The sequence below is a fragment of the Olea europaea genome, chromosome 9 (genome assembly GCF_002742605.1).
Source record: "Olea europaea var. sylvestris chromosome 9, O_europaea_v1, whole genome shotgun sequence".
NCBI classification, from domain to species: domain Eukaryota; kingdom Viridiplantae; phylum Streptophyta; class Magnoliopsida; order Lamiales; family Oleaceae; genus Olea; species Olea europaea.
Window position 1 is genome coordinate 3,402,990 of NC_036245.1, and position 12,925 is coordinate 3,415,914.

The 12,925-nt window shown below is 31.7% G+C and overlaps 1 long non-coding RNA gene and 1 pseudogene across 1 annotated transcript; both read left to right on the plus strand.

Annotated features, from left to right (window-relative positions):
• The first annotated feature begins 739 nt into the window (after positions 1-739).
• The window catches only part of LOC111399438, a 20,781-nt pseudogene continuing 8,595 nt past the window's right edge, over positions 740-12,925 (plus strand).
• On the plus strand, positions 9,549-10,665 carry LOC111399440. The gene is made up of 3 exons (XR_002703656.1): positions 9,549-9,660; positions 10,311-10,380; positions 10,523-10,665. It is a non-coding gene; the product is annotated as an uncharacterized LOC111399440 (long non-coding RNA).

Below are 12,925 nucleotides of genomic sequence, written 5' to 3' on the forward strand. Positions count from 1 at the left end.
TTTGAGCCACATTCTTTTTAAAGAATGTATTTTGGAATATTTGATTGGTGGAGAATGTGTGGTTAAAAATGAAGAAATTTTTTTTGATTTGTGTGTAATATTAGTTTAACAACTGAAGAGAAAATGAATTGGACTTTCAACTTTAAATGAATTAAGAGGAAATTATAAAAAATGTCCATTTTGACATAATCATTGGCAAAAATGTCCAAAATTTTTTAATGTCTATTTTTGCAATTATTTGGACGAGAGTACTCCTAATTAGCTTCCATAAAAAGTTACATTAAAATGATGTTCTGGACATTTCAAATGTCGTTCTTGATATTTGAATTCGTTTATATTTCAAAAGTACACATGTCAAATCACAATATTAAATGTTCTCGATATTTCAAACATTGTTCTTAATATATTAAATGTCTAAAAAGACATTTCATTTCAAACATAACATTTATCTACACTTTAAATGTTGATCTCGATATTTCTGTGTCTAGCATTAATTGCAATTTGACATATGCAATATGAAGATATTTATTCTTTCATTAAGGGTAACATAGAGAATTTGGTATCAAATTTGGCCATTTTTGCAAAGATTATCAAAAGTGGACATTTTCGAATTCATATATGTAAAATTGGACATTTTTTGCCAATGTGTCATGAATTAAATGATTCTTGGTAAGCAACAATAACATTAATTCGTCCCCAGTATTAAAAATGATAAATTCATAACCCCCATTTCGAACCTAACATTCAAGATGAGTTGATACTTTGTTAGCACTTGAAGTCAAAAAGTCTAACTTTGAAAAAAAACTGAAGATACATAACTAGGGAATGCTATATGGGCGGCAGACAACCCCCAGCCCTGTTTGGATAGGGGCTGTTCAAGGAGTTTTATCCTACATAACTGTTTTCCATTGTACTTGATTGTACTACAGTTTAAGCCACCAAGAATAAATATTTTTCATTGTAAGTTGTACTCATTTTCATTATTAATGTTGCAGGAAGACGTGGCTTTGATCAAGAAAGTTGGTTTGGACTCTTATAGATTTTCAATTGCATGGTCGAGAATCTTACCATGTATTGGACTCTACTTCTATAAAATTAATTACAAAGAGATTTTTTTTTCCATATTGAAACGTAATGGATGTAGAGATTTTGCATCATTTAATTATAAAAGGAAAATTTTTATAACCAGTCTATTTTTTTAGGCTGAAGTGATGTTTCCTGCTTAAAGTTTTAAATGAGTGTAGTGTCCTTCTATAAAAATCCTCTCTAGGCAAGGTGGACAAGATTCTGGACAATATAAAGTTTACTGTCTACATTGAGAAGGAAGACTAGAGTTTCTAAATGGACTAGAGATCCTCGTCAACTTTGTCTAGATTTCGAGTTGCCCAGACGGTTCGAAATTCATGGAAAGAGAGAAATTTAGTAAAACATTTGATGAGGAAGTGATATCTTTAGAACGAATGACAAAAAATTTGAAAAGTAGAAGTTATTTAGAAAACGAGTAGTCTCTAATATGACCTTTCCATGCGATTTCCTTAGATTTTAATATCAAGTAAAGATTCCATGTTTGTATTTCCATTTGTATTTAAATTATATTAATATTTTAGGTTGTAGACTCTGCGCTGGCATAAGTAAAGAATGAATCAAGTACTATAACGACCTCATAGATGCACTTTTGGCAGAAGGTTAGATTCCGATATATATAAAATTCACACTTTTATTATTTCTTCAAGAAGCTGATGTTCATTTATAATTAATTCATTCATAATTGGAAGTTCAAGAGTTGATATGCCTTTGAAATCGCTTATCTTTTTATATGCCGTAAATATAAAATCAAAAGATATTATCTTGAGTTCTCCTCATTACTTTCGTGTAGGCATTGAGCCGTGTGCAACTATCTTCCACTGGGATATTCCCCAATGTTTGGAAGATGAATATGGTGGCTTCTTAGATCATCAAGTTGTGTAAGTAACTTCATCTTGCATCACAGGGAACATCTTGTACTATATATTTGACAAAGGAATTAAGCAAAGTTATTTTCTCAAAAACTATGTATCAAAGGAAAGAGCAGAAACGATTTCTTTAAAGAAAATGGATATTACTAATAAGCGATAGAATAATGGCAGAATGATCTCTTGTATAAAGATTAATGGCAGATTTGTTTCCACAGATATGTTTTGATATCAACTTGTTCTAAATTGCTATTATAGAAAACATTTTTGTGAGTTTGCTGAGGTTTGCTTTTGGGAGTTTGGTGATCGAGTGAAACGTTGGATCACACTGAATGAGCCATGGGCCTTCAGTTACTGTGGATATGTGAGGGGCAATTTTCCCCCTCGTCGAGGAAAACCTCCTCCAAATAAGGCGGAACCAGAGACGGGTGTCCAGGATGGTGCAAATTTAATGGATCCTGTGATGAGTCTCCTGGGTGCAACATCAATGGAAGAACTTGCAGAATCAATTGAACAACTGTTGCGTAACTTGATCCTTCATCATAGAAGTGCAATACCTCCACTCACTCCTTCATCTGATAGAGATCCGATAACAGAACTGTTAGCTATGCTGTTCAATTTGCCTACTTACTTGAAAGGAATTCTGGGCATAGATCCATTTGCCATAGCACAAAATGTTGCAGACCTTACTCCCGTGGGAGGAATTCTGGGCACACAACCATTTTCTTTGGCAAACCAGTTTACAAACCTTACTTCCTCCACAGGAGTTCTGGGCACAGATCTTAGTTCCTTGATACGAATTATTACCACAGAAATACCAGTTGTTGTGGCACACATTTTTCCTTCCCTTACTTTCTTGATACGAACTCTGCGCACAGAACTATGTGTTACCGATCCTGCCGCAGGAGATCCGGGCAGAGAACCATATATTGTGGCACACAATTTGATCCTTGCTCATGCACACGCGGTTAATATATACAGGAAAAATTATAAGGTTTTCATTTTAACATTTCACCCATAAATATAAATATACACACACACACACTTGAAGTTTTATAACAATTAATTGATTATAAATATTAACAAATTTGAACATACAGGATCACCAAGGAGGCACAATAGGAATGACGAATGTTTCAAAGTGGTATTATCCATATAGGGACATCCCAGAGGATGTAGAGGCTGCTTCGAGGGGGGTCGATTTTATGTTAGGATGGTAATTAGTTTTTTCGTTTAGTTTATCATTACTACGAGTGATTTTTCTGCATCTCTATAAATTTTTACCTTTCCAAATGCCTCGGAAGTTTGTTAAATTGGATTCCATTATCAAAAAATTCTTCTCGTCCTTTATTATCCTTTAACCTGTTTTTACATTTTTGGTGTTTGTATATTGTATAAACCATGTGCTCTTTTCCCAGAATTCATGAGATTTCATTTTTGTAGAATTTCAAGCAGGATATCTAATCATAATTAATTTTTTTTTTCACACATTTATCCCGTTTCAGGTTTGTAGCCCCTGTAATAACAGGAGATTATCCACCATCCATGAGAAAAAATGTAGGAGAACCTCTTCCCATATTTACACCAGAGGAGGTGAAGCTAGTGAAAGGTTCATGTGACTTTTTGGGAATAAATTACTATACGTCTAATTATGCCAAAAATATACCTAAAAAGCGTTGTTCACGACCACATTATGACAATGATCGGCACGTTGAAGATCATAGTGAGTATTAAGACCCTTTCTTGAGTTCAGTTATATTTTTTTATCTTGACATAAAGGAGACACTACATGAAGCAATATATTTACTTCTCATTCTTTTGTAGCTCATCGTAATGGGAAGCCGATTGGTGAACAGGTGAGTCATTAACGTTACCCTTCCGTGAGGAAAACAAAAATAGAAATTGGAATTTATTATTCTAATAATGTAGGCATATCAACAATTTATGGCGATGCATTGTCTTGTCATAGATTCGGAATACATATTGTGGTTTACATAATTTCCAATGCTTACGTATATTCTAATGTTAATAACAATCTTTTTTACATCGCACCAGGGTGGCTCGTCATGGTTGTACATTGTTCCAGAAGGAATTTACCATCTTATGCTTCATATAAAGGAAAGATATAACAATCCAGAGATTTTTATTACAGAGAATGGTATATATGCTCATATTTATTAGTTTATTTACATATAGCAAGAATACATACAAATTTTTCAGATAATTTAATGGTTTGTTGAAATCCTCCATGGTCTTTTGTAGGGGTGGATGAAGTTAACAATAAAGCCATAACAGTTACAAAAGCTCGTGTTGATGAAACAAGGATGAAGTATCACAGGAGCCATCTGGCATACCTTAAAAAGGCAATGGAGTAAGTCACCAATTTTTTCTTTTTCTTTTTTTTTTTTTGGAATATACAATAGTTCAATTAGAAAAAAAATTTTGTAAGTTTTGAAATTAAGTAACTAATTTTCTTCTGTTTTCAGCCATCAAGTGCGCGTGAAGGGTTACTTCATATGGTCATTGCTTGATAATTTTGAATGGGCCCAGGGTTACAATTCTAGATTTGGCATTTTTTATGTGGACTACGAGAATGGACGTTTGACAAGATTCCCAAAAACCTCAGCTGTATGGTGGATGAATTTCCTTGAAAATCCTAAGAATCCATGGAATAGACTTCCATTGAAGCTACAGGATGTTGAAACTGAAGAAGAACGACATGGTCCTGCAAAAAAGCCAAGAAGCGGCCTTGCTTAAAGTCAACAATTACTATTTTACTGCTTCCTTACTGAATTATATTGTTGAATAATGCTAGCATGGATGCATGCTTGATGTTCCTTTAGTTTCTGCCTTAATTCTCTCCTGGTAAGAGAAATAAATAAATGCTGTAACTTAATAGTCATTATGCTCAAATAATTGGAACCCTCTGAGGCTCCAAGTGTAACTCTCTTGTTTTCAGTTTGTGCAATAAAAGATTTGAGACCGGCTTTCTCCATTTCTTGTAAATTAGTATATTATTTGTTCTTTTTAATTATTGAAAGTTGCTGCAGGCCTCCTACCTTTGCAATGTATGAATTGATCTTTAACTTACCTATTTTGTTAATGTCATTCTCAACCTTTCCAAATTGGGATTGTCACTAGTTCCATATCCCATATCCAGTTGAAACTTATATAGAAGGATTTTATTCTTGTCATACCACTTGACTTATCTCATCATATGGGTGGTGATTGCTTAAATTTTGCAAGTGTATGGTCTCGTAGTCAAATTATATGGTGTGAGAAAGTATCGCTTCCACGAGAACAAAGTACTTAATTTGATTTCAATTAATATTAACTCTAATCGAATAGCACAATTTTGATAATAACTAATTTAATATATAACTAAGTGTAAATCTGTTAAACTACTAAAAAGGATTTATGAACTAGATGATCAATGTAGCTACTTCATTTAATAATCTCTCTAGCAATAATAGACATATCCTCACATGTGAACCTATATATCTCAGTGAGGATTGTGAACATGTGAAAATGCATTTAATCACTAGAACATATAATTAAATCATGCAAATCATACATGCATATCTTTATCCTCTATTGGACTCTAATTGATCAATATCACATGCTAATCCTTATTCATCCTCTAGATTAAAATAAGAATCAAGATCAATTCAATTAGGGATTAATTAATTAAAAGGATTAATATAATAATAATAACTATTCAAGCTAAACAAGTAGCAACGTCAAAGACTTGAAATTGAGATTAAATATCACTACAGATCGTTCATCGCCATCCGAGTGACTAGAAAATTTAGTCGAGCGTCATAAATTAATAAAAATGAAAGATGGAATATTGAGACATCACCCCACTTTTAATTATAGAAAGAAAAAGGAAAAATAATCTTGAACTGTTGAATTTATTCAATGATTCTCAACCAATCCTCGTATATCTTCTTCTTCACCCAAAATCAATTGTTAATTTATTGTCTTGTGTAGGAGTAATCCAAACACTAGAATCTACACATTGCATCCCCTCTTAATTCTATTAAGTATGATATACTTTTGGAGAAAAAATCCAAGTAAAAAAATCCCATCACATGATGTTGCCTCACATACAACAACATTTTATTTTGGACCCGCTCGTGTGACAAATCTAACCATAGTACTATATTTGTAGCCATTACACTGGCCAGGCTAGAAGGTGGTATGCGATCAAATTATACTTTAGTCTGAAAATCACATGCATGCTTTTAGGACTTACATTTGGATCCATCTGCCGAGGGTAATGTTTGCGTTTCAAAAAAAAAAAAAAATAATAATAATAATAAAAAATATATATATATATATTACCAAAATTATTAGTAGAACGAATGTGACACCTGATTAAAGAAGCAATATAAAATTATTATTCACTTTCACTTCTTTTTTTTCTTTTTTTTTTTTCTTTTTTCTTTTCTTCTTCTTTTTTTTTCCACTTTCAACTTATAGGATGTTAAGTTCCTTAAATGAAGTTTTGTTCTATCATTTTTTTTTCAGGTGCGCACTGGGTAAACCCTCGGACTGACGCAATAGTCTGCAAGCCATGACAGTTAGGTAAACCGCACTAGGCAAGCCCGATGCGACAGACTCGATCGAGAAAATGTTGGTAGGAGGAATCGAACTAGTAAACAAAGGCCTCTGCGCTCACCAGGGGCGGACGCAGAAATTTTTAGTTAGGAGACATAATTAAACTTTGTACAAATCGAAAACTTTGTTCTTGATTTTTGACTGATTTATACTCGAACTGAGAAAATGTAGATTTACATTTTAAAAATTTTTCTTTATTAATATTTTGCTCATCATTTTCATTCTTTTGATTTCGAATAGTCATTTTATTAATATTTTGTTCATCACAAGAACGTATTTAATACAAACAATCAATTCAAGTGATCGAAAGAAAAAATATATTACCAATATTCAATCAAATAAATACAATTCTTTAAATTGGATATAATCAGTTCGATACATTCTAGGTACACAAATAAGATAGGAGAAAATGTCAATTTAGGTTTTAATTAATTGAAATTTTGATAGGAAAGTGAAAATTTATAGTAAATGTGATAATTTGTAGAAAAATTATGGACAAATTTTTAAAAATTAGAAGGATTAAAGTTTTGATAAAAAAGTGTGAGAGAGAGCGTAAGATATAGTAAGAGAAAAGAGAGAAAAAATTCAAATTTATTGTGATTTTGCCCCTGTTTAGTAGAGTTTTAAAATCAGATTTTTAGTATATTTTGATAAAAGTAAAAACTTTAAGGATTCCATGAAATATGTTATTAAAATTAATTGCAAACTTTGATTTAGATTAAAATTTAAATTTCAATTGATACCCAAACATGACTTATCCATACACAGGAAGGGGAAAAAAAAATCAAAAATCAAAGGTTGTGGGGTCACCTAACCCCCCTTGGGTCCGCCCATGGTGCTCACCTACTCCACAAACTCGACCACCCCATGAGGGGTAGTTTTATTCTATCTTTAGTTAATTGAAGTGAGACACAATCATAAAGATACAACATGTAAAAAAAAAAATTAAAAAATTAAAAAATTAATCATAACCCCCGTGTCTATTATAGGTTTTGATTGAAGTTCCTCACTTTTATAGTGTTTGTCGTTTTTTTTTTTTTTTTAAATTTCCGTCACTTTTTTCACTTTATTGAATTTCTATCACTTTCAACTCATAGAGCATTGTGTTCGTAAAATGAAGTGAAACATGTAGAGAAAAATCAACCACCCGTGGATCTATTCTAAGGCTTTGATTTGTGTTTCTTGCTTTTGGGAATGTATGTCATTTTTTAATTAAAAAGTGACACTTAACTTTTCATAATATTTTTCACTTTCAAAATACTTTTCATATGATTTTTCAAAAGAACCTGTAATTTTAAGGATATTTTGTAAATTCCCCTTCTAGCAAACCAATGGTTAGCCCATAAGACCAATGAACCTATTCTACACGTTTAATTGAAACTCATCACAATATTAATGCTTCATCCCATTTTGTTCCTACAAAAACAACACTAATGTAAATTTTTAGACGTACACATTGTGATTCCAATTTTTATTTTCTTCACTTCATTTCCTATTGAAATCTTTACCTTGCTCATTTCTATTCACTGTACGCAATATCATTTTAATTTCCCTTTGCTGCCTTTAATTTTTTCTTTTCAATTGTTTCCACCATTTCTTTACCCTATAGTGCCATATCACCTTTACTCTACAAGGAAAATATATAAAAAAAAAAGGTCAATTTAAAAATTGGAATCTCAATCTTTTTATTTCAAACAAGTTATTCCTCATCCTTTCCTCTATATTTTTTGTATTTTTTAAGCTTGCTTATATTTTCACTATTTATAAGAGAATGGTATTTACTAAATTCAGCTCTTTAAAAGCATTTGTCATTGACGGGATGTTGAGCACACATCACGTCTTCCATTTCAGTCCAATGAAGAATGGAATTTTCCCTTTCGTTTCTGAGAAGATGTATAATTATAAAATTCATTTGGATTATATTTTGGAGTAAAAACATGGACTCGTGTAGATCCAGGTGTCCTTTGCCTGTGAAAATGAGCACTATCTGCACCTAAATAAAAAGACCCTATAAAACTTTAATGTTCTCTTTGATTAGGTTTGGGCTAGTCAACTATTGACGAAATGCATTAAAATAATTTCTTCCTCCTTTTCTTAAACACAAACATTTTAAAAAATAAATAATCATTTTCAATAAAATTAATCATTGACATGAAATTCAAAATACTACATTCGATTTAAACTGGGCTTTCTAACTACCTATTCACAGTGAGTTATTTAATTATAATTAAAAAATTTAAATTCTTTCCTGTTAAATTTTTTTTTTTTACTAATCCAACATCTTAACTTCCCACTGATTGAGATAAAAAAAAAAAAAAAGCGCAATATTAATTTAAAAACCGCTCCACTAAATGACTGAAATTGTACTCCATGATTGCAAATTTACTTCAATAATTAAGAATTCAATCCATATCATTCCATTACCCAATTAAATTGGTAACAAGTTCCATTAATTCAGTTTTTATTTTATCCTTACACCTTTCAGTTTCCCATAAATCCAAAATCAATATTCTCGAACAGTAGAAACATATTTAATGTTTATTCACTCATGCGCAAGAATATCTATTCACAACTAGAAACCATCCAATGAATATCTCATGCAAATTCTACAATACTTGAAGAGTTATAATTTAATAAATATTTTCAAGAAGTCAAAAATTTATCGACTTAGTATTTCAAAGAGCAACCCAAATAGAAAATATCTGTAAACAAAAATTATAAATAACTCAAGATGCCTAATTGGGAAAATCTAAGAAAGGCCAAGAAGTAATGAGAAGGAAGTAAAGAATGACTTAAAGCTGCATACATATTTTATCTCTGTACTTGCATTTACTTTAATAAAGAAGTATTTATGCCTTTCCCCATTATATTATAATTACTTTGTGCTTCTTGTCAAATTGTATGGTATAAGCATTCAAAAATCCAGTTTATAAATAGAGTGCATGAACTAGAGGAACCGCACACTTCTCTCAACTAACTATAATATCTCATCTTGCTCATTCCAATGGAGTCCTCCCAATCTTAAGTTAAACGCTCTAATTTTCCCAAGAATTTTATTTTCGGTGCTGCAACATCGGCATATCAGGTGTGTAACTAACTAGTTTATATTTTCATATACCGTATCAAGCAATAATGAAAAAAGAATGGACAAGATTTTAATTTTTTTTACTTTATTATCACTGTCCTTTATTATTACATACACCTTATCAAACATACCACGTATGTTTGAAAATAATTAAAATTCTCTAACATCATCATCAAAATGCAAGACTACGTATCTAAGAGATTTGTGATGGACCAACCAACTCCGTCGTCACATCTATATGTGTATTCAATGTAACATTACTTAAGTTTTTCATATTGTTAAGTCAGATGGATTCCACCCAAATCTAGGTCAAATGGTCTAATTTTTATAAGGTTTTATCTTAGGTGCTACAACATCAGCTTATCAAGTGTATGTAATTGGTATGTTGTAGTATGTTTCATCAAATAGTATTGGACCGAAAGGACAATACTTAATCTATTATTACTTCATTAATATTGTCCAATATTATTAAAACACACCTTATCCAATATTACGCTAATGTTTGAAAATAATGAAGAATCACTTAAACCATCATGAGAACGCATGAATGCATATGTTAGAAGGTCCATTCACATGTAATAATTTGGTTGTTTCTTCTTAATTTCTGGATATATAATTTCTTTCATGGATTATGTATTTAATTACTGCAGGTCGAACGTGCTTGGAACGAAGGTGGTAAAGGCAGGAGTAATTGGGACGTTATGACTCTACATTCACCTGGTCTCTCTCTCTCTCTCTCATATTTATTAATATGTTGATGTTAATCCTACGTAGACTAAATATAAAAATATTAACCAACATATAAAAACTACTTCTTTTAACAATGTTGACCCTTTAAGATGAAATTTCTATTCTCATATAGAGCCAACAAGCTCAAACAAGCTATATGATCCATCTGAAGCTAGGGATGTCAATCCTGCTCGAGCGGCCCACGTCTCGGCCCATAAAAAACTTGAGTTGAGGCAAGGCTCGTGGCTTGGTGGAACTGTTTTACCTTTTTTTTTTTTTCTTTTTTTTCATTCGGGATATAGATTAGTCATGTATTTGTTTTTACTTGATTTTTTATTTTACGTTTTTGGGTCATTTTATTGATTACTTCTGCTATCTATTATTAATATCGCGATGAACAAGAAAATCTCTTCTTTTTCCTTTTTTTTGCCCCCAGCTTTCTGCCATTTCAAAGAGGGTTTAGACAAATTTTTGTCAACATTTATTCATCTAGTGAATTACAAGATAGACTTCTTGGTATACTCATGGATAAATCCGATGCCGTTTAGATCCATCATTTGAGTAATTCATAGCTATTGGCGCACATTATAGTAGTTATGGCGGAATGGTGGATCACAGCCAGGTCAAGGTGTGGAAATTTTTCCATCCAAGATAGGGTCCCTAAAACTGATGCTGTTACATGGGAATTTGGATATTTGTGTTAACGAAGCTCAAAATCTCCCAAACATGGATTTATTCGACAAGAAGCTAGTGATATTTGCTTCAGGTGGTGCCTGTAGGCTGCTGCCAGTATAAATTATATTATAAAATAAAAAAAGAGTAGGCTCGGGCTCGCCCCAAGTCTAAAAGCTAGAGCCGAAAAACCTCAAGCCGTTTTATGCTCAAACTGCACCCGAACCGTGATCTTCAACTCAAAAGCCCGCTCGACCCAACTTGTTTACATATCTATTTGAAGCTCTCAAACAAGCATTTGGATTTTAAGAATGATGTTTCAAGCTAGTTCACTATCCTATGGAGGCACGTTAAAGCATAATCTCATATCAGTTATATATAAAATATTAATCAACATAAGGACTCGTGCTACTCATTTTAATAAAATTAAAGTTTTAGGACAAGACCCCTCATTCTTAATAATATACACATAAGCACGTGTTAGTATATACATATACAAGAATTGTACTTGTGTTTTTATACAATGATCATTGGTGAGCATATATTTATGTTTACTAATTGGAGTGGCAGATAGCACTGCGGATGGTAGAAATGGGTGCGTCGCTCTTGATCACTATAACTTGTTCAAGGTATATGTACTTCATTTAATTTTCTTGTGGCAAAGTGATGGTAATTACTTTAGTGGACTAATATAAATGGAAAATAATCTCAAATCTAAGAAGTAATAAGAGGAACTTTAGAGTGTATTTGAGCCACATTCTTTTTAAAGAATGTATTTTGGAATATTTGATTGGTGGAGAATGTGTGGTTAAAAATGAAGGAAAATTTTTTGATTTGTGTGTAATATTAGTTTAACAACTGAAGAGAAAATGAATTGGACTTTCAACTTTAAATGAATTAAGAGGACATTATAAAAAATGTCCATTTTGACATAATCATTGGCAAAAATGTCCAAAATTTTTTAATGTCTATTTTTGCAATTATTTGGACGAGAGTACTCCTAAGTAGCTTCCATAAAAAGTTACATTAAAATGATGTTCTGGACATTTCAAATGTCGTTTTTGATATTTGAATTCATTTATATTTCAAAAGTACACATGTCAAATCACAATATTAAATGTTCTCGATATTTCAAACATTGTTCTCGACATATTAAATGTCTAAAAGGATATTTCATTTCAAACATGATATTTCTCTACACTTTAAATGTTGATCTCGATATTTCTGTGTTTGGCATTAATTGCAATTTGACATATGCAATATGAAGTTATTTATTCTCTCATAAAGGGTAAAATAGAGGATTTGGTATCAAATTTGGCCATTTTTGCAAAGATTATCAAAAGTGGACATTTTCGAATTAATATATGTAAAATTGGACATTTTTTGCCAATGTGTCATGAATTAAATGATTCTTGGTAAGCAACAATAACATTAATTCGTCCCCAATATTCAAAATGATAAATTCATGACCACCATTTCGAACCTAACGTTTAAGATGTGTTGATACTTTGTTAGCACTTGAAGTCAAAAAGTCTAACTTTGAAAAAAAACTGAAGATACATAACTAGGGAATGCTATATGGGCGGCAGACAACCCCCAGCCCTGTTTGGATAGGGGCTGTTCAAGGAGTTTTATCCTACATAACTGTTTTCCATTGTACTTGATTGTACTACAGTTTAAGCCACCAAGAATAAATATTTTTCATTGTAAGTTGTACTCATTTTCATTATTAATGTTGCAGGAAGACGTGGCTTTGATCAAGAAAGTTGGTTTGGACTCTTATAGATTTTCAATTGCATGGTCGAGAATCTTACCATGTATTGGACTCTACTTCTATAAAATTAATTACAAAGAGATTTTTTTT